The sequence below is a fragment of the Euprymna scolopes genome, chromosome 10 (assembly GCF_053919585.1).
Source record: "Euprymna scolopes isolate OS-2025 chromosome 10, ASM5391958v1, whole genome shotgun sequence".
Lineage (NCBI taxonomy): Eukaryota > Metazoa > Mollusca > Cephalopoda > Sepiida > Sepiolidae > Euprymna > Euprymna scolopes.
In genome coordinates, this window is record NC_136491.1 from 154,340,437 (window position 1) to 154,355,072 (window position 14,636).

Here is a 14,636-nt window from a genome sequence, read left to right on the forward strand (position 1 = left end):
TTCTTCTTCTTCTTCTTCTTCTTATTATTATTATTATTATTATTATTATTATTATTATTATTATTATTATTATTATTATTGTTGTTGTTGTTGTTGTTGTTTTAATCGTTTTCTTTTAATTTTGTACGCGTCCTTGTAGCTTGTATGCAGGCTTTGTCCATTGATTGTTTTGCTCAATCTGTCACACATCAGCTTTAAATAACAATTTTCGTTGTAGCTCGTAAAGACGCGCTATATTCTAAATTCGTCTAAACATTGTCACTTTTCAGCGATAAACGTGCAGATTGAATAAGCTCATCTTACATTCATAATTTTTTCTTAGTCGTATTTTCTCCGAAATTCATTTTAAAAACATTAATTTTAATCTTTCTAATTATTACATTTTCTCACGTGACACTTTCTCTCTCTTTATATATATATATATATATATATATATATATATATGTGTGTGTGTGTGTGTGTGTGTGTGTGTGTTTATGCATATATATATATATATATATATGTGTGTGTGTGTGTGTGTGTGTGTGTAAACTTTTGTAAGACATATTCATTGAAAAACATGTGCGTGTTTATATATATATATATAGGCACCGCCAAAAATGGCCGCAAAATCAAGTTGTTGTTGTTTTTTAAAACGAAATTACATTTATTAAAATCCATTATTTCTGAGTAACTTTTTTTTCCAGAAAGATAAAACCCTGAATTTTATCATATAGAAAACAGAATAATGTAAAACTTTTTCTACTATTTTAATTCAATTTTAAATGTTAAATTTTCCCAAAAAGTTAACAATTGACATTTTTTTTGTCTTGCACAAAAAACGTACTTAAATATTAAAAAAAAGGGTTTTTGAAATAATTAATTAATTTATTTATTGTCTAACTAAGATTTAGGATGATTTTCTAAGAGAATATGCAAAAATATTATAATATAAGTACCTGAATTTCAAATAATTCCACTTATTCATATAGGTAACCAGATATTTCGCGTTGACGTAGAGTTCAGATCGACTCTGTTTACGCTTTCGTTTGATAAAAAGCAAACAATGGAAGACCAAACAGGCCAAAAAAAACTTATTTTTCAGTGACGAAAATTTCAATGTATTATTAAGCTGAGGCTGGCCAGTACCAGATGGGTGACCATTTGTATGCGTTTGGTTTTTAATGTGTATGTGTGTGGGGGCCAGGCTCCCCAAAATGGGGGGGGGGGGCAATTTAAAGCAGAATAAAAAAAAAATTATTTCAGCGCGTTTGGTCCACCGTAGTCGAAAGGCGGCAAACGTTTTCAAACGGGATCGAAAAAAATGATGCTATTTTTAACACAAAGGGCACAATATTTATCGAATTTTTTTTTTTTTTTGGTATCGATTATTCAAAGCATGCCCTGTTTAATAATGGTCATGCATTATTCGGCTCGCTAAAAAAAATTGTTAATTTATTTATCAAAAATTTTAAAATAGCTTTTTTCGTATAAGTATTAAAAAAAATTTTTTTGTTTTGCTTAACTTAAATTAATTATTTTACTTAACATATTCACCGAATTTCACACTTCAAAACTCAAAAGCGGGATAATTAAACACAATCGAAGTTCTGATATTCAGACGTCAAAATAAGGTATGCAAACAATTTTTTTTTTTTTTTTGAATCTATAATTCTGTCCCTTACAACAACACAATATGTTGATTTCAGTTTCAGATGATTATTTTAAGCATATTTGTTCCCACTTCAAAACAAGGGGGGTTTTGTAAGCAAAAATATATATATATATATAAATATCGTTTATGAAAAATAAGTACACTGTTATAAAGTTCATTCTTCTCCTAATAATCGCTGAAAATTTAGTATTGATCGGATAATTACCTGATTTTTGGTAGATTTTTAAAAAGACGGTCCGTCAAAAAGTACTGACCTGCCCCCCCCAGTTTTGGCGGTGCCTATATATATATATATATATATGTGTGTGTGTGTGTGTGTGTGTGTGTGTGTGTGTGTTTATATACATAGGCATATATGTATATATGTATATCCATGTATACGTATATATATGTTCATATATATATGTGTGTGTGTGTGTGTGTGTGTGTGTGTGTGTATGTGTGTGTGTGTGTATGTGTGTGTGTGTGTGTGTGTGTGTGTGTGTGTGTGTGTGTGTGTGTGTGTGTGTGTGTGTGTGTGTGTGTGTGGATGTGGGTGTGGAGAGGTGCGACAAGATGGGGAGAATTTAATGTGACGGCGATCATCTGGAAAGAATCAGCAATCATCATGTATATGTATTTCAGAAAGATGCATGTATATGTATATGAATATGTATATGTATATGAATATGTATATGAGTACATATATATATGTGTGTGTGTGTGTGTGTGTGTGTATTTATGAACCTGTGTGTCTCTGTGTATACACTGTTTCCTTTCTGTCTTCATCTTTTTCTCTTTATCTCTGTCTTTTTTTCTTCGCCAAATCTTCCTTTTTATTGGTTTATTTGTTGCCTCAAACAATGCAGATATTCTGAAGGAAAAATCGCCACTCTTTTCCCGCATGTTTTTATGGTTATTTTCTTCTAAATTAACAACTTTTGTTTTTCCTTTTATCATTTTTTTTTCTATTGTCCGGTTTTAGAAAGCAAAATTCTCACAACACAATTTTTATTTCGTTGCTTGCATTCTCTTTTTTTTTTCTTCATTTTTATATTTTTTATATTTCCTTCATGCATTCTTTTCGTAAACCTTCTTAAGTATTTCTTTTTCTGAACGTTGTTTCGCTTCTTTCATTTACTCGTTCTTTTAAACCCCTCCATTTATATCCTTTCCTTTCGGTTAACCCCCTCCAATCTTTCATACCCCCCCCCGTCAAGGAAACTTTTAAGCCCCTTCCCCCTTTTTTCTTTTTTTTTTTTTTTCGTTAACGGATAACAGCAATTAAAGTTTTTTTGCTCTTCGATTTAAAATAATAAGAATATTAAACCATGTCTCACGCTAGACATGGTAAAATATTTTCTCATCTAAAATTAAAAAGTTCAAGAACTTTATAAATTTTCAATTTTTTCTTGCCTGATAAGATCAATAATGATCGATGCAGTCTACACATCGTAGCAAGCTATGACAATATTTGAATAAAGAAATTTTTTTAATAAATAAATGATATATTTGCGTGTGTGTGTGTGTGTGTGTGTGTGTGTGTGTGTGTGTGTGTGTGTGTGTGTGTGTGTGTGTGTGATTACATTTTTACATTAAATCACATAAATTAATATACGAAGATATAATTTTATGCGTAAATTTTTCAGCATTTACTTCGACAGTGCTCAATACATAGGTAGAGTTAGGTAGTAAGTTATAAAAATATATATGACCATTAAGCTACACAGAATATTCCGCGTTTCATTCTCGTGAGAACTCGTCAGGCTTGTGCGAGAGAGAAGCGAGCTGCGTGTACATATTATTCCTGGATACTTTAGGGTCTGTATTTCGTATGTATAATCCAAATAATTTAAGTGAATAATTGTGTTATATTTGAAAAAAAAGTAAAGTAAAAGTCGGAAAAGTTACAATACGATCTATGAGTGGAAGGTTGCCAATGTTTTTAACTGAATAACTTTATGGGATTTATATATAAAAATGAAAATGTCTATGTGTGTGTCTGTGTGTATACATTTCCATACCAAATTACTCTGTCAATTTTGGGCCGAAAATTTGAACTGCCAACGGATCAAAGTTAAAAACAATTGACCATTGCTTCTTTAGCCAGTATTTGAAATTTTACATAACAGGTATTCAAACATATAGCGATCATTTTAATAAGTTTTCGGGCGAAATTTTGGCTGCCAAAAGGTCAGAGTTGAAAGAGCTGACCTTTGCAGATTCTACTAAACTCTTCCGCCAATTTTGGGTTTAAACATTTGAAATTTTAGATCTACTTAACTTGGACATGGGTCAAACATTTTATTTTGATTTGAAACCAAAACAATGAATGTTAAGGGGTCAAAATTAGGGTCAAATAAAAAAAAAAGAATTATCGCTGCGATCTCTACGAAATTACTCAGACAAATTCTGGTCTAAAAATTTGAAATGTTGCATAAAATGCTATTCACACATTGGGCAAATTATGAAGAGTACAATGAGCCCAGTCGAAGCCGGGCAGAAATGCAAGTAGTAAATAAAGTTGGTGTTGAGACTAATAATAAATTCATAGGAAATAATTTGGGTTTGAGATTGATAGTTAATTGACCTATATATATATATATATATATATATATATATATATATATATATATATATATATATAATCATATATATATATATATAATCAAAATTTATGATTATATATATATATATATATAATCAAAATTATATATATATATATATATATAATCAAAATTTAGTCATTTAAATTTTATGACGTGAAATGGTTAAATTTCAAATCTAGAATTTTTATTATATGCAAGACAATAAGTATATCTCCTTAAACTATAGATTTTCGATGTTTACCCATCTCCTCAGAGGAAAACATTTTAGCAAAAATTATAATGGTTTATACCTAATTTGCTAAAAATAAAAAACATAGAAAATTATGATTAAGAGTTTTTAAAGTTATTAAATCATAGAGTAAGGGAAATTATATGTTGGTTCAAAATGAAAAGTTTATTGAATTTCATATCCAAATTCTATCATAAATTCCGAAGGGATCCAATCCGAATTTTGAATCATCCAAGTCACAAGGTAACAATCCGAAGAAGGCTTAATTCCCTGGTTGCTTCTTTGTTTAGATAATGAGTTTGATAAATAAATTATTATATAAGTCCGGTGAAGCTGTTTTTTGATAAACATATAATTCTTTATATATTTATTTAATATATTTTATAATTATAATATACGAGTTGCAAAGTACACTCCAAATTAATTTCATGCATATTATATGTTTCATATATATATATATATATATATATATATATATATATATATATATATATATATATAGTGAAAATGTCTGTCTATATGTGTCTGAGTCTGTGTCTGTGTGTGTACATTTTCCTACCAAATAACTCTGCAGAGTTGAGATTTGATGTTAGGAGTATTGAGATTTGGGAAAATCTTTTTAATCTTTTTCCGACCAGAAATTTGGTTGTCAAGGCGTCAAAGTTCAACAAATTTACCCTCGAAAACTCTATCAAACTCCTTCGTTAATTTTTGGTCTAAACACTTTAAATTTTAAATGTATGTTACTTGGAGATGGATCAATTTTTTAATTTTATTTGAGCCCCCAAAAAATCCAATTTGAAGGAGTCTAAATTGAGGTCAAAGTTACAATTTTTTTTTTTTACTTCTACGGTCTCTATTAAATTACTCAGCCAATTTCTGGTCAAAACATTTTAAATCTTACATAAAGGGTATTAATAGAAAGCGCAAGCTGAAGTTATTTTTCTAAATTACCGTGAACACTAGAATATGTCAATTAAAAGTCAAATATGAACAGGTAAAATTATAGAGAAATAAAAAGCAGATCAATTAGCGTATGGGTAGTTTAAACAGTTATATTAAATTTAGCTTAAATTTGCAGTTGTTTTTTAAAAAATTACAACTTTCTTTTCGCCGGCATTATATATATATATATATATATATATATATATATATATATATATATATATATATATATATATTATATTATATTATATTATATTATATTAAACCTTACTAATGCACGTCAGCCATGAATATAATAGGCAGCGTATGAATAATTATACTAGAAGAAATATGAATGAACATATGAGGAAAAATAAATATACTTGAAACAAAAACATGAATGAATATAAGAGGAAAAAACATGAATGAATATAAGAGAAAAAATACGAATTGATATATGAAGAAAAATATGAATGAATATACTCAAAAGAATATTTTCTCCTTGAGAAATGTTTTAATTAGTTTATGTATGATTGAGGTTTATCATACATTTTTCAGTCGCAAAGATGATTGCAGATGAATGAGGAATAATTATTAAAGAGGGAAAGGAAAATAAAAAAGAGGATTTTAGTTTAGCCGAAGTTCTTTTTACACACACACACACACATATGTATATATGTGTGTGTGTGTGTGTGTGTGTGTGTGTGTGTGTGACACCCTGCACTGAACATTCCCGAAAGGATGAAACACTAGTGTTTGTAGGTATTTAATTATTATAGTAAATAAGTATTATATATATATATATATATATATATATATATATATATATATATATACATGAGTATTTTCCTTCATTTGGTTCTATTTACAGTGTCACTTAGTAAGTATCTCATTCAAACACTACTGTGTTTGAATACACGAATATGTATTCGTTTTACTAATCTTTAAACTGGTTTAAAGCTTCGCCGAGCACTCATTTTTCGACCAAATTTCAAACAATCGTTACTGTTAATAGATCACCTTCTTAGCTATATTTTGAAATAAAAATTTGAAATTTTCAATTAAAACAGACGTCATAGTAAAATTACTAGTGTTCAAAAGTTCTCAGAATATGTAAGGAACGTGAGAGACGATTTCTTCTGATTAGCTGTAGGTTATTAGGTCGGTGCAAAAATAATGTCGCCTTTTGACGTCCAACTTCAAAAGATCATAACTCCTTTCAGAATAAACTTTATTAATCGAAATAAGAACCATTAGAATCAACACATTTTTGCCAACGAGAAACAAGTTTATTTATCCTATTAGCATAGAAATCCGGAGTTCTGGAAACAATGAAGTCATTGAAGGCCGATTGTGCATCATCTCGACTTTTGAAGCATTTTTTGCTTGAAAAAGTGATAATCGGTGGATGAGGTCCGGTAAATATGGTGGATGAGGCAGAGTCTCGTAGCCCAATTCGTTCAGATTCTGTAGGGTGAGTTGAGCAACATGCCACCAGCCGTTGTCATGGAAGAGAATTAGTCTCTTTATATTAAACAATCTTGGGGCTTCCGGTGCATTTCGTCAATTTGTTGACAATACATCTCCGCCATAAACATTTCGCCCGGAATCAAGAGGTTGTGATGCATGAGACCGACCGCAAACAGTCACAATAACCTATTTTCGGTGCAATTTTGGCTTCAGGAAGTGTTGTCTTCCGCATCCAACTACTGTGCCAAACGTCACCGGTTGTCGTAGAAGAGCCACAATTTTTAACTTATGAAATTGCAGCATTAAAAAGCAAAAAAGGTTCGATTTAACATTATATAATCAATTCCTTATGCTGCAATATTTTAAGTTATAAATTTATTACATTTTTACTAGAATATATTGTCCTTTTCCTTTCCAGATTGAACAACTAGTTCTTTACTTTTCAAAGTTTAATCTTGACCATATAACTTTTCATGCGCGCATTTTTCGATGTAATATATATATATATATATATATATATATATATATATATATATATATATATATATATATATATATATATTTGTTGTTTTTTTTGTGTATATTAATAACCCTTATTTTCTATTGATTTAAAAGAAAACTACAACTTTGTTATATAAGAGTTCTGGAATTGCATTCATTTTAATTAATTTCGTATTAGTTTTTTGCGGTTTTCTTATAGGATGATCATCTTTAGTTAACTATTACGTGTAATTATATTCATGCAGATATTCTACATGATTTATACTTGCGTAATATTTGCGCAAAAAGGTAAACGCAAAATTCTTTTTATATATATTTATGTATGCGTATATATATATATATATATATATATTTATGTATGCGTATATATATATATATATATATATATATATATATATATATATATATATATATATATATATTTGTTTTTAAAAAGTTGCCTACCAAACTCATCTGTCAGATTTTGGTCTACGGATATAGACCTTGATATAAATAGTATACTAACCCATGCGAAAATCTATATTTGGGTTTTAGCTAGGAAAAATGTATCGAAAAGTGTGAACATTTAAATAAAATTGTCAGGTGAAGGTCGAACGACGGGATTACGAATATGCATGCGTAACGTAGTAGCTATTGGTTCATATTTTAATTTTAGCCTTACAGCAACCATGTCTCAATGGTTTCGATTCTCGCTGGTTATGCACAAGTCATTGTTTTTTTTTTTTTTTTACTTTTTAAACCAGTACTATATATTGGATCCAATATAATTTAATAATAAATACGAAATCTGCATTAATCAAAATATCATATTTAACGTATATATAATTATATATATATATGTGTGTGTGTGTGTGTGTGTGTGTGTGTGTGTGTGTGTGTGTGTGTGTGTGTGTGTGTGTGTGTGTGTGTGTAAAGCTGGGTCTTTTCTTTTTTTTTTAATTTCACACAAATATATTTTATGTTTCTGGGAATGTTCTGTTATAGTTTTTTTTTTTAAGAAATCCCTTGGATGAGAATCATTAATCAAAAAATTTAATTAAAATAGGAACAGTAGGATTTTGATCAATGTTAACACCTTTATACAGCCTAACATGTCAAGTGCATTTGGAAAGTTTTATTACCGCCTAAGCAGAAAGGTCCGGCGTATACAATCAATACCATGTTCTAGATAATATAGGGACGCATTCCAAATTTAATATTTCTGTTAGAGTATAATTGAACCATGATACTTGACTTTTTCTTAATGAATGTGGATGACATAATGAAGTAATTGATTGAAATGCTGTATCTCTTTTCCAGAAAAGCAAGTATATACCGAGCATTCACCCTAGTTTGGGTGAACTGACTTTCTCCAAAGGACGAAATGCCAGCTAAGTATTAAATACACAAGTGGCAGTATATCTCGATCAGAGGAGATGACAACGTTAGGTTTATGCACTTCTTGCCAGAAGATGTCAATGTCCTTTTACATGCAGCGCCTGGTATTCCCAAATGGTTACCCATCTCGTATTGATCATGATCAATCTTGCTTAACTCCGGAACGAGAACCGGTTTGTCAGCGTGATTATGCCGTATAGACAACCAAGAATTTAAAGATGAGCTTGACTATTTTGACAACATATACACAAAGAGAGTGGGAGAGAAAGAGAGACATTAGAATCCACCGTATATGTAAGTATATGCTACCTAGTTGCATATATGTGTATGTATTTATCAATCTCAGTCAGTGTGCGATTCGTATCATACTAATTCAAATTGAATCGATTCAATCAATAATTCACTTTCTCTTCGATTAAACGCAATCAATTTATCAATCTATTTATCGATTCCAATTAATTAAAGATAATCACTTGTTTCTAATCAGGATGGCCTGAAATCTCATGAAAGTGAGGGGTGAGCGATTTTATTTCGGTTAGAACTATCTCTCTTTTCCTTCTCTCTTTTTTTTTGTTGCTCCTTTGCTCTTCTACCCTTTCTATCTCTATTTCAATTGTATCTTTTTTTTTGGGGGGGGGCGTTTATATCTTGGCTTTTTATTTTCTTTCTTTATCCATCGTTTTTTTTTTCAATTTCATTTGCTCCATTTGTTTTATCTTCATCTCCCTGTTTTTTCTTTTTCTCTCTATTTATCTGTATATCTATATATATCTCTCTATCCCCATGTATCTATCTATCCATCCATCTTTCTCTCTCTCTTTCTCTCTATCTATCTATCTATCTATCTATCCATCTATCTATCTATCTATCTATCTCTCTCTCTCGCTACACACACACACATATATATATATGCTATTAAATGTTATATCTTATATGTTACACCTACTTTTAATAAATATTTACCATTTTAATTTATTCCTTCTTTTTTTTCTCATTTCATATCCAAATATAATTAAGCCAGTTTTTTCTATATTTGCATTTTGTAAAATTCTGGCCATTCTCAACTTCTGATGAGAAGTATTTAACTTCGAAATGTCATGACCTAAATAGTCTTTTTCTTACCTTCCCCTTAACTTTTCCTTATTGTTCTAATGATATAATAAAGCTATATATAAACTTTAGTCCTCATCTTTCATTTGCTATTATTGTTTGTTCCACTTATTAGTCTGACAAGTCATTATGAGATTGAAAACCGGAAAATTCTGTGTCGCTTAATTGCCATGTATATTTTCAAAACTACTTCTACTCACCTATTAGACACTGTTGAAAAACCTAGTGAAAATCGATATATAAAATAGTTTGTCTCCACATTCTATATCGCTACATAGATAAGCATGCATACATATATATATATACATATATATATATATATATATATATATATATATATATATATATATATATATATATATACGAAGAATAAATTCCCACAAAACTATTTTTATTTGTTTCTTGCATTCTCTTTTTTTTTTCATTTTTATATTTCGTTCATGCATTCTTTATTTTTTGGAAACATTATGTTTTTCTTTTTATGAACGTTTCTTGGATTTCTTTCATTTACTTGTTTTTTATTTTCGTTTTTTTTTCTCTTTTTTCTTTATTTGATTCAGTTTTATTCATATGCATAAGAATGCACCAGTTGCAGAAAAACATTCATTATATTAACTCTCATTCTCCTTTTCTCTCTCCCTCTCTCTTTCTTTATATCGTATATATATATATATATATATATATATATATATATATATATATTAGCAGAAGTACCCGTCGTTGACTGGATTTAAAAAACAGCCTACAGAAAATGGACTGCGATTGATGAAAGTATGATAGGTTATGAAAAGGAGGGAGTTGTAAAGAGATAGGTTTTGATACTCAAAAATTTTACCCTAAGCAAAATATGATGAAAGTAAAGATAATTTTCGTGAAAATATATTTTTTTATATCAACTTTGTTTCCATTCGTAGCCAAGAGTGACCAACAAAATTATGTTTCCTTACAAAGAGAAAATCTTATATATATATAATAATATAAATATACAAGAAATAAATGTTACCATAGTCAATAAAAGTTACTTTTATGGTAGAACAGTACATTGGTTTGTATTTTAAAGTAGTTTGTAAAAAAAATTTTTTTTTAATTCACGAACCGGTTTAAAAAAATCGAAATGGCAGCGACTGTGAAATGGAGAGCCCCGTTTTCAATTTGAAAGAGGACACCTGAGCATTCTGTGTTTACAACTTAAGAGAGTTCCGTCAACGTAAGGAATATTTATAAACATATTTTAATGTTTTCTGTTATTTTGTGCTTGAGGAATATTCGATTATGGCATGTGTAGTTTATATAAAAATTCATTTAAGTAGTTATCGCCTCTAATTTCGTTTTAATTTCGGTTCGGTGAAATTATTTCAAGTAAAGAACATTAAAACTATTTAAAAACAAAAAAAAACATGAACTGAACTTTTATTGACTATGGTAACATTTATTTCTTGTATATTTATTTTTTCGGGTAGTCGTTTGTTGGCTTTTCTGCTAAACACTCTTACTAAATAATATCGACGAAATATCGAAAAACAAAGAAACAAAAACATTTTGAAAAATAATGAAGCTTTACTTACTTTAGTAAAATAATCCGAAACAGCAAAATGGGATATTAAAAATTTAAACACGTAATTACTTTAGTTTTTTAAAGTAAAGAATCGATATAAATATGAATAAGAAGAAAATGGCGCCCTTTTCAAGCAGAACAGCTTCGTTTCAGTTTTACAGTATTGAACGGTGTAGTATTGCGCCGTCGGAATCAGGGTTGTACTATTGTAATGTAAAGAACACGCAGAAATGGTTGTAATCACATGAATTCCTTCTAGTACACTGACAAAAAAGCTTAAACAGATATAAAGATAAAAAGGTTATGTAAATGTTTTTAAAAAGACACGTAATCACGTGAGCAGGATTGTTTCCTTCTTTTGACACGATAACAAGTAACGTACTTATTTTTTATTATCTATCTATTTATCTATTTTCAAAAGAGTTCCAGGTGCAAGTGGAGAAGGAAAAAACAGAGTTATGCAAAATTTGTGTCGAGAATTGTCTAAAGTTCCGACTTTTTTATTTTTTGCTTTCACTTTAATAAGAACGTGAATTTATGAAGTGAATTTATTCGACACAATATGATTTAACCCCCAAAAAATGAATAAAAGCTAACGTGAATTAAGATTAAAGTTAAGGTGTTATTGTGGACCCTCACACCTTTTAAAATTCCTTGTTAAACTTTGTGACATATTTACATTCTATGGAGGTCAGGCGCGAACGAACACCCCATAATTTCATTATACCATATTTCTTCATACTGAAACATAATTATCAAAATATACTTACGCAAATAGGTATAAAAATTCTTTGCTAAAGTTTGTGTCATATTTCCATGGCGTACAGGCGCGAACGCAACCCCCACAATTTTATTATACCATCCCTATTTAAGTTGAAACATACTTATCAAAGTATTCTTATGTACATCTATATCAGAAACCCTTGTAAGCGTTTATTTCTTTTTCATTTTTTATTTCCATACTTTGGGGGCCAGGCGCCAACGCAGACCCCACATTTTTTATGAACCATAGTTCTGCCAGATCAAACATACCCATTCCTGATGCTCGATACATCTTCTATCATTATATGTAATCAGTTTTCTAAAATAGTCAACCATATACGAGCCTATTCGTGACCAGACACACATACACACGCGCGCGCGCACACACACACACATACACAGACGTATGGATGGGCGAAATTTAAGTTCTTATGAGTTTATGTTAATTCTGAAGATTCGGTTTCTATTAAGAGCAAGGAGGGCGTAAAAAGGGGGGTTTCAAAGATAGTTTAAGCTTAAGGAATTAGTAAGGACGGGGGGGATACAATAATACAGAGGTGGGGTATGAAGACAGTGGGGGTGAGGGAGGAGAATGGAGGCTGAGGTAGCACGTTTGTTATGGCTACCGATGAAGAAATAGTTAGGATCCAATTTCAGGTCATTTAGGGGTGTTTCAGCTATTGACAAATGTAATTAAATTAGCAGTTGATCAAAATTAGTTCAGTTTTTTAATTTTTTATTAATTTATTTATTTATTTGCTTATTTATTTTTATTTATTTTATTCTTCTTATTTATGTTTATTGTTTTGAAATTTAACTTTGAACTTTTCTACTTTTAACAAGTTGGATGTTTAATCTATATATTTATGCTTTGATGTTAAAGCTTATTGAATCGTGGTAATATCGTCTTTTTTATTTTGTTTCCTGATACATGATACATACATGAACAAAATAAAATAAAAACACAAATTAATAATTGATTTAATTAAACCAGTAAATATATATGTTAGATCCATTACCCTACTAAAACGAAAAAGTGTCCTGAAGACGATATTTGGGCTTCTTCCATGTACATTTGCATACGCGTATGTGTCTATCTGTGAATATATGGGCTTATAGTATCTGTTACTCGTTTTTTATGTATTTGTTCATGTATGTATACGCGCATAAGGAAACAAAATAAAAAGACGATATTACCACGATTCAATAAGCTTTAATATCAAAGCATAAATATATAGATTAAACATCCAACTTGTTAAAAGTAGAAAAGTTCAAAGTTAAATTTCAAAACAATACACATAAATAAGAAGAATAAAATAAATAAAAATAAATAAGCAAATAAATAAATAAATTAATAAAAAAAATTAAAAATGAACTAAAAGACATCAAATCTGTTTCAACTTGCCAATAGCTGAAACACCCCTAAATGACCTGAAATTGGATCTTCACTGTCGCGCTTCATCGGTAGCCATAACAAACGTTCTACCTCAACCTCCATTCTCCCCCCCCTCTCTCCCACTGTCTTCATACCCCACCTCTGTATTATTGTATTCCCCCCCCCCGTCCTTATTAATTCCTTAAGCTTAAACTACTCTTGAAACCCCCTTTTTACGCCCTCCTTGCTCTTAATAGAAACCGAATCTTCAGAATTAACATAAACTCATAAGAACTTAAATTTCGCCCATCGCCACTCATGGTGAATTTTCTTTCCTCAAAATTTGAAAAGGTGTTCAACCTTTTCAGTTTTTGTACCTTAATTTTTCTTGCCTGATGATATCTAATATGATTGAAACGGTCTGCATATTGTAGCAATATATGACTGTAGTTACATAAAACAAGGCCGATAGCCATTAATCGCGTGCTCTTGTGTAATGAATGAATGTGTGAATGTAGGATTGACATGAAATTCGTAAAGATAAACTAAAATGACCGAAAAATGGGCTAAAATGACTTAAATAAATAAAAAGTAAATGACTTAGAATGACTTTAATCAACTTAAGGATGAATTGAATGACCTTAAGAATGACTTGAATGCTTAAAAAATAAATGGAATCCTTCAAAAACAACTTGAGTGATCTGGAGAATGACTTGAATGGCTTTGAGACTGACTGGCTGTAAAGTGGGTGATCATTTTACATTAAATTAATACAGAAAAGTGATCCCCCATTTTATATCACAATAAGTACAGCATGTATTAAGAACAGATATTACACTTTGATCTTGGCCAAAAGGCTAAGAAAAGCTTAAAAAGCTAAGAACGGCGTCTATGAACAATACACTTTTGATCTTAACCAAAAAGGCCAAGCATAAAAGTGTTACGGACAGACCGACCTACAGACCGACCGACTGACGGAGTGACTTATAGAGTCGCTTGCACATGACAAAAATTAAAATAACCTGTTCTCTTATCATTGAGCAGTATCAACGACCCTTGATGAAATTACATCAATTTCAATTTATGGATAT

The 14,636-nt window shown here is 29.9% G+C and overlaps 1 pseudogene; it reads right to left on the reverse strand.

Annotated features, from left to right (window-relative positions):
- Positions 1-14,288: 14,288 nt before the first annotated feature.
- Positions 14,289-14,414, reverse strand: LOC145286745 (U2 spliceosomal RNA; annotated as a pseudogene).
- Between the last annotated feature and the right edge of the window lie 222 nt (positions 14,415-14,636).